The sequence below is a fragment of the Podarcis cretensis genome (assembly GCF_951804945.1).
Source record: "Podarcis cretensis genome assembly, chromosome: 5".
Taxonomy (NCBI): Eukaryota; Metazoa; Chordata; class Lepidosauria; order Squamata; family Lacertidae; genus Podarcis; species Podarcis cretensis.
Genome location: NC_137174.1, coordinates 68,708,196 through 68,714,195, shown reverse-complemented (window position 1 = coordinate 68,714,195; position 6,000 = coordinate 68,708,196). Strand labels below are relative to the sequence as shown.

The window sequence follows — 6,000 nt, the reverse complement described above, 5'->3', positions numbered from 1 at the left end:
GGGACCGAGATGGCTCTGGTTGCCCTCACAGATGATCTCCGTAGACAACTGGATTGAGGCGGGTCAGGACTGCTGATCCTTTTAGATTTGTCAGCAGCCTTTGACATGGTCGATCACGATCTTCTGGACCACCGCCTCGCTGACGTGGGGATACAGGGCATAGCCCGTAACTGGCTGTGCTCTTTTATCTCTGGTCGGGGACAGAGGGTGGCACTAGGGAGGGAAATGTCGTTGCGCCATTCCTTGGTGTGTGGAGTGCCGCAGGGCGCAATTCTCTCCCCGATGCTTTTTAACATCTTTATGTGCCCCCTTGCCCAGATGATCTGGAGCTTTGGGCTGGGCTGTCACCAATATGCTGATGACACTCAGCTCTATCTGCTGATGGATGGCCACACCGACTCGGCCCCGAACACACTGACTTGGAAGCTGTGGCTGGATGGTTTCGTGGGAGCCGATTGAAACTAAATCCTTCGAAGACAGAGGTCCTATGGTTGGGTCGGGATGGCATGGGGATGAGGGACTAACTCCCTTCTCTTGCGGGGGCCCAATTAGTGCCATTGCCTTCCGTTAAGAGTTTGGGTGTAATCCTTGACACCTCCCTTTCCATGGAGGTGCAAGTTACAGCAACAGCCAAGGCGACATTTTTCCACCTTCACCGCATCAAGCAGTTGGTCCCTTACCTTTCCTGCCCCAACCTGGCCACAGTGATCCATGTGACGGTCATCTCCAGGCTTGACTACTGTAATTCGCTCTACGCGGGGCTGCCCTTGAAGCTGACCCAGAAACTCCAGAGGGTGCAGAATGCTGCAGCGAGGCTCCTCACGGGGTCTCTGCCACAGGAGAATATTCACCCAGTACTTTTTAAACTGCACTGGCTCCCGGTAGAGTACAGGGTCAGATTTAAGGTGCTGCTTTTGACCTTTAAAGCCCTTCACGGCCTAGGACCCTCGTACCTACGGGACTGCCTCTCCCGGTATGCCCCACAGAGAGCCTCAAGGTCCATAAATAGCAACACCCTAGTGGTCCCGGGCCCTAAGGAAGTTAGATTGGCTTCAACCAGAGCCAGGGCCTTTTCAACTCTGGCTCCGGCTTGGTGGAATGCTCTGCCTCATGAGACCAGGGCCCTGCAGGATCTGATTTCTTTCCGCAGGGCCTGTAAGACAGAGTTGTTCCACCTGGCCTTTGGCTTGGAACCAATTTGATTCCCTCCCTCCCTTTCTTTCTTTTTTCCTTTCCTTCTCCTCCTGCGATGAGGCTACATTTTAATGTTTTAATGTTTCCATATTTTAATGTTGTATTTTAATTTTGTTTTTAAGTTGTAATCATTCAATTTGTTTTTATTATTGCTTGTAAGCCGCTCTGAGCCCGGCCTTGGCTGGGGAGGGCGGGGTATAAATAAAAATTATTATTAATTATTATTATTATTATTATTATTATTATTACTTGTACCATAGTGATCCATGTACACAAATATCTTTTCTGCAGTCTACAGTAATGGCAATGCAATAAAGTATGACCTTGGACACTAATATCATTTTTAAAGGTCAATCTGCTTGAATATGTGAACAAAAAAGTAATAGTAAACACCTATTTAAATCCTGCATCGACATAAATAAAATCACATCAGCTTCCTGTATGTGAATTTCCCCCCATATTTGGTTTTCATCAGACCTCCAGCTTTTCAGGTGCATCATTTCATTTATCCCATTGACTTTAATTCAGCTCTAAGCTCTGACCCCAATACGTTTTTAATGAAAATCTTAATTAAAAATCCAGCAGAGCTGAAGACTTGAAATAACATGGGACAGTCCATTCCCTTACTGTGGGAGTGCTTCCATGCTATCCATTTACACAGTAATAAACACACACACCCCTCACTTTTTACAACTCTACATGACATTGCCATCAAAGCATTGTTCTCCTGTGTTTTCTCTTTTCAGATTGCAGGAAACCTGACTTTTTTGAAAAGAGCCGAACAACAATGCAATATCAAAAGGTGTAGATCGCCTTAGCTTTATTCATCCATCTTTCTAAGGGTACGGTTTTAACATATGGAGTGTGTCTATCACCATTCATCTGTTTTGGCTCACTTTTTTGGCCCTCTTCGGCCAACCTCCAGTGGACCACATACAAGGAGTGGATGTGACTACCCCACATGCTTTACACACAGGACATTTCCTCCGGCCCCCACCCTCAGCTGTTTCCTGAAGATCAGCTAAGGAGAGAATTATATATTGGTAGGGTCTTGGAGGGTTGGGGATGCAGGTGGCACTGTGGGTTAAACCACAGAGCCTAGGGCTTGCTGATCAGAAGGTTGGCGGTTCGAATCCCCGCGACGGGGTGAGCTCCCGTTGCTTGGTCCCTGCTCCTGCCCACCTCGCAGTTCGAAAGCATGTCAAGTGCAAGTAGATAAATAGGTACCGCTCCGGAGGGAAGGTAAACGGCGTTTCCGTGCACTGCTCCGGTTCGCCAGAAGCAGCTTAGTCATGCTGGCCACATGACCCGGAAGCTGTGTGTGGACAAACGCCGGCTCCCTCGGCCTATAGAGTGAGATGAGCGCACAACCCCAAAGTCGTCTGCGACCAGACCTAACGGTCGGGGTACCTTTACCTTTACCTTTTAGGGTCTTGGGGGGAGTGAAGAATTTGCAGGGGGGTGTAATCAGGCCCCTTTTAGGGAGCCATGTTAGCCTCCCCACCTTAAAAAAAAAGTGCTTCTATATAAGTGATCTAAAAAGAATACTGCTTTTTAAAGCACAGGGTTAATTTTTTGCTGATCTTTCAATTAGCACCAATGTATTTTAGTGGACACTTCACAAAGTTATTCAGGTAACCATGCAATAGTCAATTAAAAAGTGTTTTAGTGCAAAGTATTGATAAAAATTGGTATTAAAACTGCACATTTCTTTCCTCACATTGATATGTCATGTCCCTTAGTATGGTTAGAACATAGCAAAATGCATATAAAAGGTGCCTATCTCCCTAAAGTACGGGAATTCAGCTGAAATTCTGTGTGTAGTGTAGCTTACAGTGAAAGAGCATTGATTCAGTAGTGCTAGGAGCTTCCAGTTTAGAAGCAAGATAAGAAAATGTATGGCGTAAGGGAGAAATATTAAAATACTTTTAATATTTGTGCACCCTTTTCAGGGTCTGCTAGTAGTCTGACCACAAGAATGCTGAAGCCTTCCTTTTGTTTGCTTCATCTAGTCAATTCTTGGGCAAGGAATTGTTTATTTTGAGAAGTGTATTTTGCATGAGCAACATAGCACAAGAAAATTAATTGCTGCCTGGCAGATAGCTGGATTAGTCTTAGAGGCAATTCAAAAACTGGAAGTTTACTGCAGACATCTGGAAGGAAAACACATAAATATCTGTGTAAATGCAATTTTGTTCCCATTACTTCTTCCATTTGGTTGAACGTTTTGTCCATCAACACAGTTCTTTTTAAATCTGAATCAATGATATGTGAAGGCAATTTTGCAACTTCACTAAAGTAGAACTATTGACATTTCAATTACTTAGCAGCTATTTCACTACATTCTAAATATTTAGGTGTATTTTTCACACACACACACAAGTTTTCATTCTGACTGTCAACACAGTATTCAAGGTGGTTTTCTCTCTTTTTCTTCTCTGTTTAGCAAAGAACTTCAACCAACTCTAATCACTATCAATGTCCTCCCATCCCAAGACTTAAGGTTGCTTAGGTTCCCTGTCCAGTAATTTATATCTTAACCATGTAGTCAACAGTAGTCTGACTAACCTCCTGGGGGACTTGAAAGGCAGCTTATAAATGTTTGAGTAGATAGACAGATAGGTCGAGAACCTGGAATGAGTTCTCATTACCGCTGTTGGCTTGAAGACCAACTCAGTGGCTGGCTTGTAGAAAACACTGAATGCATTTAGGTTTTTAAGGCTGTAGTCCTTTGCCCACCTACCTGTCATTAAGCCCCACTGAACTCAATTTGGCTTACTGATATTCTGAAGAGTCATGTATGAAACTGCACTGTAAAGCACTACAAAGATTTGCAAAACCTGTAAACTCAACAGTTGTGACAGAGGAAGAGAGTCTCTCTCTCTCTCTCCCAATCTCATCTCATTCAGCCCCACTTAGTATAACAAATCTTTATTTTGCTGATTTTTTTTACCAGTTAATATTCTGGAAAATTAGAGTTGCCTATATCCCCCCTCCCCCACCCACCAATATAGTAAGAGATTAAATCCATCTCTTGGGATTTCCAGTGCAATCATATTATTCTGCTTTCATATTAAATAACTAATCAATTTAATGAAAATGGAGACAAAGTCTAATATTACAGTCCAAACATTGTACTGAAGCTATTTAATATATTCTAACAAATTAAAGTGATTTAAGCAAAAGCTGCATAACTGACCTTGCTGTAGAGGAAATCTCTAGAACTAGAACATCATTAAAGGCTATGGAGCCATAGTATAAATACTAATTTTTATGTCTTTTGTATTACATAGGTTTGCACAGAATTAAACTAAATAGTTGCAGGAAGCCAATATTATTTGAGTGTAGAGACTTGGGAGTTATAAATAAAATCCCTATTTATACTATGCAAACTATGCATGCATTTACTGAATAAAGAAAAGCCCCATAACAGCTAAAGAACTAATTATAGGGCCAGCTCTAGGATTTGTCTTGTCTTGAGAAATGAACTGTTCTATTTATATCATTTCAATGAATTATTTCATTGCCACCCCAACTTTATTCTATCAATTCTCCCCCTTCCTTCCTCTTTTTCTTTCTCTCTTTCAGCAGACATGCATAGGATTACACTGTTGTGCTATGCCTCATTCTGTTCCCTGGAGCCTTTGACACACTGCTGAGATTTTCAAGTGATTGTCTTATGCCAAGCTTCAGCACAGCCAACACAAGATATTTTGCCACCTGATGTAGAGCTCAGATGTCATCCCCCTAAAAAAGCTCAAGCTGTAGACACTGACACGACACATTTTGACATGAGAAAACACTACCTGGGTATATAGCCACAGGATCTGCACTCTGCACATAGACAAAGGCAGCTTCTCACAAATGCAAACTGGTGTCCTCTTGAAGCGCAGCTCTGGGTACTGTCTCTACAGATTACCTTAAAAAGTGGATATGGTTTGTGAGGGAAGGAATTGTTGATTTTGCAGAGTCCCGAGCACAGCGGAATGATGAGCAGTACGTGCCACATACTCTACATTATTTTATTTTATTTACACTTCAATGCTAAGAGCTTACAAACAAGCATCTTGCTTCTGCAAGGAGCAGAGAGGCATCCTCTCCCTCTGAAGCACGGAGAGAACTGGGAAAAACAGGAAACCAGTGTACGTCACATCCAGTCTCCTTTCCCGTGAGAAACTCCAACAGCAACTCTGAGTGTGGAATGTAAACATTGCCTCGTGACAAGCACTTCGCTGCACAGTGAAGAGAGCAGAAACCAACATCCTCCCCCTTTCTGTGAACATCACTGGGCAGCGTGTTCGTACAATATCAGTACAAACCCAACTTCTGCACATAGGTACAGTGTTGATCCCTTGATACAATCTTGGACAATACATCAGCAGGAATTTTATTACCTGGCATATAGGACACCGTTACGAGTCCCTTCTGAATACGTTCCCTAGCATGTTGCACCTTCAATTGCAAGTGCTTCGTGCTTTGCTTACAACCTTCAGAATTCAGCAAAGCCAAACATGCTTTGTTGTCCTGGTAAACCTGGATTGGACATTTGACAGGAATTTTCATGTCTTTGCACAATTGTAACAACCATTCACAATCTTTGAGTGAATAAGACAGTGCATTCAGTTCAGCTTCACAAGTACTTAAGCTAACTGTTGTTTGCTTCTTGCATGACCAATCAAATAGACCCTGATTGTACATGTAGCAAACTCCAGACATGCTTTTCCTGTCTGTAGTGTCACTTCCAAAACTTGCATCTGCAAATATCTCAAGACCACCAGACTTCTGATGGTTAAATCTCAGTCTGTA

The 6,000-nt window shown here is 42.9% G+C and overlaps 1 long non-coding RNA gene across 1 annotated transcript in view; it reads right to left on the bottom strand.

Moving 5' to 3' along the window:
* Nucleotides 1–3,225: 3,225 nt before the first annotated feature.
* The window catches only part of LOC307216086, a 90,950-nt gene continuing 88,175 nt past the window's right edge, over nucleotides 3,226–6,000 (bottom strand). Inside the window, exon 4 of the long non-coding RNA XR_013838898.1 lies at nucleotides 3,226–3,347. This is a non-coding gene — a long non-coding RNA (uncharacterized lncRNA). The remainder of the gene's footprint in view (nucleotides 3,348–6,000) is intronic.